Genomic DNA, 14263 nt, shown 5'->3' on the forward strand with positions numbered 1-14263 from the left:
TGTGTATGTGTGTCTATATATATATATATATGTGATTATATATATATATATATATATATATATATATATATATATATATATATATATATATATATATATATATATATATATATAATCATTGTGCTAGCTAAGCGAAGGGAAAATAAATAGCACAGATCAGTACAAAATTGTGTTTAAGTGTACTGCTACACTTTTTTAGCATGATGAATGTCAAGCAGACAAACATCGACTAGTGACTATGTCAATGGTTTTAAACTTAAATGGCTTATAGTTTTGATCCATTAGATGTACTTTTGGGAAAACAAGACATGTTTTTCTAAAACCTGAATGCTACGCATGTGCCTGTTTTCCTAAAACATACAGCTTATGCTCACGTGAAAGAAACTGTTGTCTATTTGAAATGCCAATGCATTAAAGATGCATTAATCACTGCTTTCTGTTTTCCCAGTGTATATTAATTTCATTTTGCAGCAACCTATTCAGCTGTCCTCTAGTGTAGTTGGCATAGGTTCCAAATGCTGGAAGAATAAATAAGCAGTTGGATGAGGAAAGACTCTCCTGGGAAACGTGCCTCTAACACGCAGTGTTTAAATCTAAAACTCCAATTTAATGAAGATGATCTCAAAGATGAGTGATATTACATTAAATGCAATATATTTTAGAAGCTATAGATAAAAAAAGGAAAAAAAAAAGTTTGGCATTTCCAGGAGGTGGTTTGAAGGACCCCCTGTTCACCTGTGAGACATTCATATAGTCCTCTGTGATGGGGTACACCCCACCCCTGTGTGTATTTTTTTTTATTTTGTATTAATTTATATTGTATTTGTTGCATTATGATTTAGAGGTATTGTTTAGTGTGTAAAAACACAATGTTTTATTGTTCATTATTTTACAGCATGGATGGGGTTAAAATTCTCCATCCATGCTAAACTCATGCAGAATGTGACCATCTCCAGATGGATTGATTGACTGATTGATTGATTGATAATTTGGAGACTCTCACATGTATATAAACCTGCAGCTTTGGCTGATAGTTGTTGGTGTGCTCAGAATGAGAGTCATGAGTAGGAGAGAAACCTAAAGTAAACAATTGCTACGCATGCTGGGTACAAACCAGTGCGATACTTGTTTGTTTGTTCCTTGTCGTCTTTTTATTTTGGCCACTGTGCCATTTTGTTTTGTACTAGTGTTTTGTTCAAACTTTTATTTGTTGATTTATCATTAAATGCGCAGCAGTGCTTACATACAGTACCCTATTACTGTTGTCTGTCTACTTCCTGGCCTGACGTCACCATAGAGCTATCTGTGACATCCTCCTTCATTATTCTCATGATTTTATAATTCAGTTTGGCCATGTTGACAATACATTTTACTATGCAAGGACCTTTTACCAAATTCACTTACCTTGATAATAAAATGTTTTAGGTTAGTCAAATAATGCCTTTTTATGAACAGCATATTGCCTGAAAATCTACCATACTTGATTCTCTTATTTGAGAATCATGAAATTAGAAAATGTTTAATTGCAAGGGGGACCCGAGTAGCTTACACGGTAAAGGCATGGCCAGCGATTTTGTTTCTCTAACCAACCTGCATGAGCACATTAAGAGGGTTTTTTTTTTAAACACAAGAATGGAAAGGCCACACAAGAAAGAAATTTCATGACAGGAAGAATAATTATTACTTAGACTTTATGATTATAGAATTCCAAGAGGAACTTGAGTTGCTTAAATAGTAAAGGCATGACCATGTGGTGTTTAGGGTAAGTCATACAGCGAGGGGAACACAGAGGAGTGTCCTATCTATGGGAGGCTGCTGATCTTTACTGGGGATTCCACAAGGAGCGCCACATTGGCACTTGACTGTGAGTAAGGGAGGCAAAATTGCTATAAACTGTTTCTCCATACAGCACTACTGCAGACCATACTGGTTAGGCACACGGTGAGCTCAAAACAGACACCTGCAGGGCTGGCCGTGGTCCTTAATCTGGTCAAGAGGCAAACATCACAGCAGCACAAAGCAAACAAATACAACATAGAAAAAATAAATAAATAACACATTAACAAATATATACATGTAGTTTTAATTTGATTTGAAATTCATTGCAATCGTAAGCAGTCGCAAACTGAAATGAATTACACCCAGAAACAGTGGACACTCTGGGAAGAACCAGTCTAATAAATGAATCTGATCTTAAATTGTAAACTGAAGCAGAGAACTGTAATAGATTGTGCAGATATAGTGGGGTTTTCCCAATCAGAGTTCTATAAACTAACCTAAGCTGGTGATCAAATTGCCTAGTGTGCAATGAAGGCCATTTAACCATAATATAAAGCTCGCAGTGATGAGTAAGATGAGAAGCACCAGTTATAAATCTTATAGCAGAATGGTATAAAGCATCAGGCTTTCCCAAAGCAGCTTGCTGACATCCACTGAAAAAGGTAATTGGCTTGATCGTGGGGCTGGAGGACAGCCACTGGCTTTAGTTCTCCTGAGCAGTTGTGTGGATTGCTGCAGGGAGGGGAAAAGGGAGGTAAAATAATTGGGCACACTACTGTAAAAAAAAGTTTTTACATTTTTTAAATCCCAAATCAGTTTGGTGAAAGCCTATTATAAATTAAAAATAGAACGTTTTACAGTGTAATTGACGTAAATATCACTGGCTTGTGTGTGACTATCGCCACCTTTTCTAATTATAATAAAATCATTTCTTAGCTGTATTATATAATAGGTTTTTGAATCATGGTCTGTCCAGGTCCATTTAAATGTCCTTTAGTTATGGTTCTTTAAGAACTGATCATAAGGATAGCTCCATCATGTCCTCAAAGTCAACAATAAAAATGTAATTTATTTGAAAAATCAATAAACAGTGAAGAAGGTCTCCAGTCAATGATATATTACAGAATAACCATACATATATAGAGTAGCATATTTTTTATATCAACGGTGTACTGTATGGTGTATCATATGGGCATGGCTCTCCCAGGTACACAGGCCTGTACTGCTACAAGTGCAGACATCAGATCTTACAGCTGTCTGTTTCTTTTCCGCACATACCAACCCAGACAGGCACAAAATCCAACAATGGAAATTGTCATTCCGAGAAGGAGAGCAACCGCATCCCCTCCCTGGTCTCTCCATTACAATTTATATCTCTCTACTGTAACTGTAACTGTAACCTACTGTAACCTGCCCCTAACCCAATCATATCAGCTGTCTTGCTATACAATCAACCTGCTCAGCCTATGTGACAGCAAAATCCATGCACTAATAACACAAAACCTAATTTAGCAAGATGCAGTACTACCAATAACAGCTCCCAGTCATTTCCCCAGCTTATTTTTTCCCACAACAACCAAGAAGAGAACTTGGTACACAATTTGGATGCAAGCCAAACAATGCCAGGCACATTTAACTGTAAAGACAATTCTAAAAAAACTCAAGCCTTTAATTCAGATTCCCCTTGAGCTGCGTGGGTTTAGAAATAAAAAAAATAACAAATAGGTCATTATTTTCTTAAATTATCCGTTGTTGTCAGCGGGATAATGCATCTTTAATGACTCTAGCTTTTGTAACTAATTACAGTACCATGGTTTCCAATAAATAAAGTAGCTTTAAGGCAATGGTTTTAAGAACATTTAAAGTTAATGTGACTACAGTTAAGAAAAGGGGGCAGTGACTCCAGTAAAAGCTCTCCAGCATGAAAGAAGGTTGTCATATGATTCGCTGGTTTGGGTCCAAAGTTAGTTCACCTCACTGTACTTCAGCACCCGTATACCAGCCAGACCCATGTGTCCATGTGGACTTCAGAATGTAGTAGCTCATTGCTTAGATTTGTCAGGTAAGTCAAGGTAAATGGAATTAAATTATTTAGGTTGTCTGTTCAGTCCTCTGTTGGCAAGTAAATTGCAGTGCAACATGCAACATTTCAAACTGTGTAGAAAAACACATTTCTTGTTAGCTGTGCAAAATATGCATCATTAGTTTTGAAGGTTTGTTTTTCAGTAAGGATTGGTAATACGTTAATTAACTATTAAGAGGGGCTCGCTACTTAAATGTCAGCAGCTATTCAGGGTATGAAAGACTGTTGTTGGCTGAAAGACCAATTCATATTTAACGCTATGCATTGTGATGCTAAACCATGCTTTTTAGATACATACTTATGTTTTAATATTTATATTTAGATCTGCCCCAATCAAAGAAAACATGTTGCTTATAGGATGTATAGGGAGGTTGCAGCAGGTTGTAAATGAGCCAGTTATGTTTTATGTTTATAAATTTTTATATTTATTCATAACATATAGTAAACAGGAAAAGGTTTTAAATAGATGTGTTAAATATATTAGATCATGGAGATAACAAATAATCACTGGTAAGCAATTTGAAGTTTGTGTGTTTTAAAGTTAATTGCTTTTTAAAATTAATTAATAGATAATCATATTAGACATATAATCAAAGTGTAGTTACACAGAAATATACTCAATTAATTGTTAATTACTGTAGAGTTATGATTAAGAAACTTCTTGATTTGGCTTAAGATGTACGAATCAGATTTACTGTCATACATTTATTTTACAGATAATACAGTACAGTTTTGCAATCATACCATCCATAATGTTTTTTTTTTTTTTTTTGTTTTGTTTTGTTTTAGTTTTTCATAACACTAAACATTAAGGGCCCGATTGACAATGGCTTTTGAATTACTACCATCTCTGTCTTAATATCAGTGCCAATAGCCTTCTTCAGTAAATGATCTAACCCACAAAGGTCAGTCTGTGTGTCTGAATTAGAGCTATTACACATTTTCTTAATAGCACTTTGTGGACACATTAAGGTTGTTCGGTGTTAATAATATAATCCATGCAAAAATGAGGTACTAACTCTATTTTATACACTGGAGATGTAGGAAAATGTCTGCCATGCTTTGGTTACACAGAAGGCGTAAGGAGCAAGAATTAGGCAGTGGAAATCCTGTCTGACCCATATCGACCCCAAACAAATATAGACAGTTTTCCAGATTATATGTTTTTTTAAAAGGTTTCGCCTCACATGGAAGGCAGTATCAGAAATATGCAAGGAGCTCAGTCCTGAACTGGAATTTACGAGCAGTCGATCACATGCAATATCTGTTGAGGTGAAGGTTTAAGAAGCATTTACAGTGCTGTATTTTCTGTAATTGTACAGCATTTACTAACTCTGTATGATGTTATTATTATTATTATTATTATTATTATTATTATTATTATTATTATTATTATTATTATTTTAGTAGTAGTAGTTTTTTTTTTAAATTATTTTTTTTTTAAAGCAAAAACACTATTTTTCTATTTTGTTTTATCCCCCCCCCCCCCCAAATGGGAATAAAATGTTTATTTTACTTTGTTTGTGTTACACAATTTTTAAAAAGTTGATTTTTACTTCGTTTTTCGCAAAAAGCAGGGCAGACAATGTGCCTGCCCTTCCCCCACTCTGCACAAGGCAAGAGCAGGGGATTTTAAAACAAAACGATTTTTAAAACAAAACCTAAAACAGTTTTAGAACTAAAAATAATTTTAAAAGAAACTAAACAAAGTGCTTTTTATTATAAAATTAAAAAGCACCGAAAATAAAATGGATAAAACAAAGACAAAATTCAAAGAAAGAAATCAAACACACACTAACAAAGGAAACAAACACTAATTATAAAGAAACTAACCGATAAAAACTAAAGATTTTTAAATCAAAAGATGCCTTACTACTTCAGATAAATGATTTTAGCAAAAAGAATAGGAAAACAAAAGTTGAAACAACTGTTTTTAAAGGTTTTAAAGGGAAAAGGCAGGAGCTCTCGAACAGTGCAACCTGCCAGTAGTAGTCGTAGTAGTGATATTATTATTATTATTATTATTATTATTATTATTATTATTATTATTATTATTGTCATACACCAAATGTACTACACATTTCTAGATAAGAATATCCTATAGGAATCTTGCAGAAGGCTTGTAAGCTACCTGAACTGACCCAATTTAAAGGTTTAATCTGTATATCTGATCAGCCTGTCACATAAATGATTATGTTGCCGTTCCTCCACCACTGCAGGACACAGTGCAAAGAAACACAAAATAAAACAGATGCACACACACAAGTTTCCACTTTGTCTATCAATAGAAAATCTAACTGATAACTTTATACTAATACTAAAACTATTACTGCTACAACTTCTGCCGAGACATCGCTTGGCGGGAGACCCTCCGACCGCCGGAGGGCGTCAGTCCCCAGTGGGAGGCCCTGTACTCCCTGCTGGTCTCCAGGGGAGCTGGAGACCTGGGATGGAGGGTCCTGCACGGAGCGCTCGTGTCAGGAGAGTTTCTGAGTCACTTTACCGACTCGAACGCCGCTTGACCTTTCTGCGGTCAGTCCAAGTCGGTGGCTCACATTTATTTTCTATGCGCCAGGTTGCAGCTATTCTTCCTTCTTTTGAAGAACCTTCTGCTGCAGTTCTGGCTGCATTTCTCCCCCACCCTCGTCATCTTCGGGCACCCTGTTCGTGACTCCAGCAAAAAGAGAGACCTCCTCGTGAATCTGCTCCTGGCTCTTGCTAAACTGGCCATTTACAAGACCAGGAAGCGTAAGATGAGCGGGGAAGGTCTCTTTGACTGTGGGGCCATGTTTAGGGCCCTCCTCCGATCGAGGGTTAAGTTAGAGCACGCCTACGCGGAGTCTGCTGGTGACATGGCATCATTTGTCAACCAGTGGACTCTAGGGGGCGTGCTCTGTACCACCTCCCCATTTACAGTTCTCATTAACTTACAGTCCTTTTTCCCGGTTTTTTCGTTAAATTAGTTAAATGCCTACCTATTTTCTCCAGTTGTCGCAAATGACGACTGGAGGTGACGTAGCCTATTACGCATTTAAATAGGACTACTATTACCTTTAACATTTAATTTACAGTCCCTTTTTCTGGTTTTCGTTGAATTAGTTAAAAGCCCATCCCTTTTAGAATCCTCAAATTGAGGATGCTAATGAGAATTATTTTCTCCAGCTGTCATTTGACGGCTGGAGTAGTCCTCCACATTGGACAGTCCAATCATGGGCTTTTAAATAGGACTACTGCTACCTTTGGCGGAAGATGACGAAGGGAACATCGTCATTCGGTAAGCGTCGCAACAAGACGCACGCACTGTGTCGCAGGTGTGGCTCCAAAGCTTACCATCTCCAAAAATCAACCTGCGGAAAATGTGGTTACCCCGCCAAGCACAAGAGAAAGTACAACTGAAGTGCCAAGAACAAGAGACGTAACACCACTGGAACAGGACGTATGAGGCACCTAAAAGCCATGTAGCGCAGATTCAGGAATGAATTCCGTGAAGGAACAACCCCCAAGCCCAAGAGAGCTGCTGTTGCAGCATCAAGCTCCTTTTAAAGACTTTGGTTAAATAAAATGTCCTTGTGGCAGGCTGGCGAGTGGATAGAGGCCCAGAGACAGACTGCAGTTCAAAAAAATAACTATTTTATTATAAATAAACACAAAATGAAAGGGCACAAGGGCCAAAACAAAACAATTTAAACACAAAGAAAGACAAAAAGCTAAATTTACAAAAATAACAATCTCCAGGCTGGGCAATGCCTTCACTGGATTCAAGCTCTCCAAACAACCAAAAAAACCCAACCTGCTTCCTCAGCTCCCTCTCCCCAAATGAGAAGCAGAGGCCTCCTTTTATATCAGGTGGCTGGGCGCTGATTGATCGTTAATCAACCTAATCAACTAATCAACCCCAGCCACCTGAACATAATAAACCCAGGCAGGCAGGGGAAGTTAACCCCATCCCTGCCAATTTAAAAGGGCAGAGCTTTGCTCTTCCACAGTCCTGTTAAAAAAACAAACATTGCTTGTATTCTCTTTATTGCCACTAGCATCACCACTGAGACCACAGGGACAAACGAAGATAATGACTTGATTCAGAGCAACTGGCATCATTAATGGCATCTGTTTGAATATTAAAGTGTTTGTTAAACGGAAAAAAAAAAAAAAACTACTACTACTACTAATACACTCATAAACCTTGTTTGCAACCTCATTTCCAACCAATAGCGAATGTTTGAGATGCCCTCATCCAACAGTGGGCATATAATAACCGTTTCTGTAGCTGAAGATGATTATATACTGAGCTACCATTTGACTCTGATGCTCATAAATGAGACATGTTTTTGTGTGGTTTTGAAATGAAAAACGCATTAGACTAGTGCATTCCTAATAAGCTAAGACCTGCCAATCATTGTTTTGGAACCTGCTTAGAATGGTAATATACTGTCACTGGGAGAGCAATGAGAAATGAAGCTAAATGTTAATTATCTGTGCTAATTTTGATTCCAGCCCACAGTCGGCAGACTGTAAAGAATACAATACGTCCTCACTGGTAGAGGGCTCCCTAGTGGCGAGTAGGACAATGACAGAGGCCAGGGTTTAGTCATGGAGATGCTATCAAGGGTTTTTATGATGAAACCTTGAACTGGAACCAGTCAATTAGGAGACAATGGTTGAATAATGGTTTATTAATATCACTCTGAACAAACCCTTTTGTAAAAATCTTCAAGCTTATAACAGTTTAGCATTTTATTACTGATTGCAGTCTTTACCAATGTACTGGAAACATTACCATTTTATATTGGCTGTCAAGAAGAAGGAGAAGCAGAAGAAGCAGAAGCAGCAGCTTGGCCAGGTAACACATCGTTGATATCACGATTTTAGGAAAAGGCTTGCTGTGACTATCAAGATGTTGCTGACAAAGATATGGGTCTCAGTAGAAAGTTTGCAGTGGATATTTATACTGCGATTGATTTTTAAATCAAGATTGTTAATCTAAAAAATGGTTATGTAAGATCTGTTTGATATAGGCCATGTAAAATAGCCTTGTTTATGTCTGCAATGTTGTAAAAGATTAGTTTTTTATTTGCAGAACATTCTTAAAAGTATCATTAAAAGTGGGCTAGAATGTGGGATACAGATACAGTAGATGGAGGCTATAAAAAAAACAAGGGGAGCTGAAGTTAATTTTAGGTACTCCTTACACTGATCATGTCACTCGGGGTGGGGGGCAGTTGATCGTAAAAAGTAATTTGGCTATATTGCATATTTGCTGCAGTAATAGAAAAGGCATTTAAAATAAAATGAAGACTAATTCTCTAATTCTAAAATATTGTTATTTTCTTCTCAGGCCCTAGTACTTACCCCAAATGGTCTATAATTTTTGGTAATAATCACCTCCTTATCTCATCTCACTGCTTAAATTTAATGGCATTCTATTAAAATGTGATATTCAGCTTGCAGTGCCATTATCAGAGTGCCCACTCTAGCTCACATAATTAATAACTGTTTAAATGAATTTATCCAAGAAAGGTCAATCTCAGCATTTTCTTAACTCTTCTTTCTTAATTTCACAGAACTATTGTGTAGTATCTTGATCTTGAAATGTCCTTCTACAATTTATGACAACATCCTGACAGCAATGAAAAGGCTTTAATACAATTAATTAAATTATTATTTGCATATGTGTAAATTCATTAAACCTAACTGGTCTTCTTAACAATTCTAACCTTTTAAGTTGGCTTCTGGCACAGTTAAAGTCTCTGGCCCAACTACAATTTTGACAAGCTCCACATCAGGCAAAAGTTTTGCATCAACTAGACTTTTATGAAATATCGTAAAAACGATTAATGTCTTTAATGGCACAGGCTGTCTGTCTATATCCTGCTATATCAGGGCTTTTTCTATTATTGAATACATTGTGTAGACTCAATATCACGTACGATTTTCAGGAAAAATCAGCTTCACTCCATTTTTTAGGCATAACGTAAATACAAAGCTTTAATTGAAGGCACAAGAACATCTCATGTAATGTGTTGGCATTCTATTCTTCCTGAAGCCTCTTTTTTTCTGGCTTGCACAGATTTATATGTAAGTGCACCATCTTTCTTGTGGGCAAGGCTGCACGAAAAAATAAATAAGCTATAGGAGGGTGTCAATACACATGGTCATCACTATTCTGTTATTAAAGTTGGTTACCAGATGCAATCTGCAGTTGTAATTGTTTGTGTCGGTATAGTTTTATCTGTATTAAAATGTATTCATTCAGTTGATTTGCTACTAAAAAATTCAAGCTACATTATTAGGTACTAGGACATTGGTAATGATACCTTTTGACAATGGAAACATCCACAAATGTCACGCCTACATACTGTTATCTGCTAATTAACATTCTGAATTTGACAGTATCCTTAGTTTTTTTTTTTTTTACTCATTTAATAAGATTCCCTAAATTATGACTTTGAGTGGCTCATCTATAGGAAATGCTAGATGGGATCACATTATAACCACTAATGGTGAAGCATGTGAAATACATCAGAAAAAAAAAATGCGTATTGCTATTGTCTACATATCTATAAAAGGGAAATACAAAAGTTTTTATAAATGACAACTCTTGGTATCTATTTATTTTTGTTTATATTGACTCAAATATAGACATACCCCTACAGTATGTGTTATTGTAAAATCAGTAACATGCCAACACCTGAATAAAGAGAGAAAACTTTGGACCCCATTAGTATTTAACTGAATCCATATAGTGAACTGTGGTTTGTGCACAATGACATTGTCAAAGGGTGTTTCCCATTTATACCTTCAATTTACACGTTTAATAACAAAACAGTATTATAGAAACCAACATAGGATCTGACAGCACATGCCCATTGGTAAATTAAAATGCTTTATTTTAAACATAAGATGGATAGCATTTTTGACATATGCAACAAAATGCTCACAAGTAAATTAAGTAACGTTACAGTACTAACTTTAACAAATACTAACTAGTGTTAACATACCGAGAAACCGCTTGCTGAATTTTGAACACAGCATAAAATCAGCCACCGGTAACCCTTTTGTTTTAATGAGTACAGTATGTATCTCAGTTTGCAAGTCTTCCTCTCACATAGACTGCCTTTGGTCAGATAGTGTTTCACTTCTTAGGTTATTACTAGGGGGTCTAACTAAATCGCGATTTCACAGAAATCGTGAAATTGAGGGGTCACCGCGAAATTCACCTATTTTAGGGCCCAATGCATACAAAAAAGTACGGAGAGGGAAAAAAAGAAACCTTGTTTTAATGAACTACTAAACAACGCAAGTGATGCAAACTATTTATCTTCCTTCTGTAGATAGCCCTTTTTTATTCCTTCCCCGTCCTGTGGGCATTGCACCTAAGCAAAAAACAAACAAACTAAAATTGGCCACAAATAGCATTTACAAAAAAAAATAAAAATGTCCAAAGCGGTTAACGTTTTGGTTTACTATTCAAATGACAACAAAGTTTTAATCAGCCTATCGGTGCATCAGGGCTGCTTTTCTGTGACCTGTACTGTGCAGTAGTGAATGGGACAAAGTTGGTGCTGCATTGTTTTAATTTAGGTTGCTAAAAATCTAGTTTTCAGCATTGAAGGTAAAATAGCAGAAATGGACGACAAAAAAAAGCAAAGTATATTTCGGCTGATGATTGTTTCAAGATATTTCCCAAAGAAACTGTACGTGCAGATTTAGGTAATTGTTTTGCATATCTTAATGTATCTTTGGAGAAAATACGATCGATCGCTATTGAGATTCAGAATTGCACATTAAACAAAGGGCTGCTGAACAGAACGTGAAATAAACAGCTTTCAGAAACCAAACTAGAAAGTCAGCCAAGACAAGTATTCCTGTCTGCAAGTTAAATCGGTACTAATGATCTAGCACAGCCACCTCGCTTTAACCTGTTGCTTACTTTTTCGCAGTTGGAATTTTAGACCTGACTAGCCATGTTGTCTATGTTTCGACTCGGTACCAATAAAATAAATTATTGGATGGGATGAATAACAATGACAACTAAAGTGCTGCATACATTGCTTTTCTAATCGATTTCTACATCTGTATAACTTGGCAAAGCTTTGCCTTAACTTCCAACCAATTTAGTGGATGTAGAGGTGCAGTCTGAATGTATGGGCAAGTCAACTGCAAGGGGATGCTGCATGCTTACCTTTAACAAATGATAGCACTCTGTTTTAGTAAGGAAGCAAGCACCACTATTTTTAGGCTTTATAGTGTTCTGAAATACTGTCTACTTAGGTTTATTCAATGTTTAAACAGGTACACAAAATGTCTGCAAAATCTTAATTTTATTCCGCAACCTACCCATGAAAAATACATACATTTACCGCAATTTAAGTAGACCCGTAGTCATTATGTCTCAGGAGTGTCTTGCGGTTCAGATAATGTAAAATCATGTCATCGTGCTTTTACAAGTTATACATTTCATTTGGTTTGTCCAGGATGGGTACACCAATGAAGTGTATCTGCCAATAACAGCAAAGAAAAATAAAATCGCTCAGACAATCAGAGGAAATGTTAAGATAACTGTGTTCTGTATTGGCTGGCCTCGAGCTGTGTCATATTCCATTTAATGTTATTTAAGGAACAATTAAACACCAGCATGGGCCACTGCAGATACATTCGGAGATTTGGGCCTAGGGTAATACAGTGCCTCCTATTAATTTCCTGGGCCTTCAGATGTCACAGTCATTTCTCTAATCCTTTAATCTCAGATTGAGGTAGGCCCCAGGTTACATGATAGCTCTCTTTGTTAAGCAGTTCACGCCCCAGCTTGTCAGCACAAATGGAAATTCTGAGGAACAAACAACACAAACTTTAAATACTTTGGGGAAATGATAAAAACTAAAATGTAATAGAAATTTGTAACCATGAAACAAAGATTTCAGATGATATTCAGCTGTAAGTAAGTTATTGAGTTATTGTTGTTTGGGAAAATACTGTAATGGCAAAAACAGTATAGAAAATAAAATCAACCAACTAACTAAAAAAAAAAAAAACCTCAATCAACAAAAATCTGTGTTTGTCCTTATAAAAGTTTCCCATACTAAAAGCACAGCAAAGTGTTATAAAGCAAGGTAAATAGATAAGCATCACAAAACCCAGAAAAGTATGGTAAATCATATTAAAAAATCATGGCAAACAGTGGTAAACTACAGTAAATGCATAGTATAATCATGGAGAAAGCATGGGAAAATTGCAAAAATATTCTGAAATTTACCACAGTACACTTTTATAAAGGAGAGGCCAACATAGCCCATTTTGTTTCTATAGTTTTGGCACCGCACCCACAGACCAGCAGGAGTTGTAAAATTGTCTGTGTAAAATATGCTGTGAATTTATCAAGGCCTACAGATTTATCTTTTTTTTTTTTTAATTTATTAGTAGCCAGTTGATTTTACCTTGTTTTTTTCTCCCAATTTGAAATGTCCAATTGTATTTTTAGGCTCAGCTCACTACTGCCACCCCTGCGCTGGCTCGGGAGCGGCGAAGACGAACACATGCTGTCCTTTGAAGTGTGTGCCATCAGCTGACCACTTCTTTTCACTCTGCAAGCCCGCCATGTAGCCAAACCAGAGCTACAGCTTCGGAGGACAACGCAGCTCTGGGCAACTCACAGGCAAGCCTGCAGGCACCTGGCCAGTCTACAGGGGTCGCTGGTGCGTGGTGAGCCGAGGACACCTTGACCGATCTAAGCCCCCCCCACTGGGCAGCACTTGGCCAATTGCGCACTTCCATGTGGGAGCTCCCGTTCACGGTTGGCAGTGGAATAGCCCAGTCTCAAACTGGCAGCCTCCAGACTATAGGGCGCATCCTGCACTCCACGTGGATCGCCTTTAACGGATGTGCCACTCGGGAGCACCCTACAGATTTATCTTTGGCCTACTCCCTTGGAGACCTTTCTTTGCTCAAAATCTTTCTTGGTTGTTGTTTTCTTAATACAGAACATTAACAATAATACTCATTGTTCATTAACCAGGATTATAACCCATTAAGATTAGCATCTAATTTCCAATGAGGTTCTGGAAGACAGCAGCAGCACGTAATTACACTCAAACAAATGGCAATTGTTGTGTTATAATATCGGGATGTGTTTGCTTTAGAATAGATAACTTGTGCACAGCAGGAGACAGTTCCTAACCTGAAAGAAAATCACTGTTTTATGCAGAAGCCGTGAACCGAGAACATAACTCCCTTCACTCACAAGAATGTTCAGTCGGTTTCTAATGAGTGTCTGTCTTATTATTCCCATGAATTTGTGGATCATTAAAATTTTGACTGTAGGTCCATAGTGTAACAGCATCATACATTAAAGGGTCTTTTCTTTTCCCTTAATAATGTATTGGCTCACATTTTACTTTGTGAAAC

The 14263-nt window shown here is 36.9% G+C and overlaps 1 pseudogene; it reads left to right on the forward strand.

Moving 5' to 3' along the window:
* Positions 1 to 7104: 7104 nt before the first annotated feature.
* LOC121320272 lies at positions 7105 to 7417 on the forward strand (annotated as a pseudogene).
* Positions 7418 to 14263: the final 6846 nt, after the last annotated feature.

The sequence above is a fragment of the Polyodon spathula genome, chromosome 8, assembly GCF_017654505.1.
Source record: "Polyodon spathula isolate WHYD16114869_AA chromosome 8, ASM1765450v1, whole genome shotgun sequence".
Taxonomy (NCBI): Eukaryota; Metazoa; Chordata; class Actinopteri; order Acipenseriformes; family Polyodontidae; genus Polyodon; species Polyodon spathula.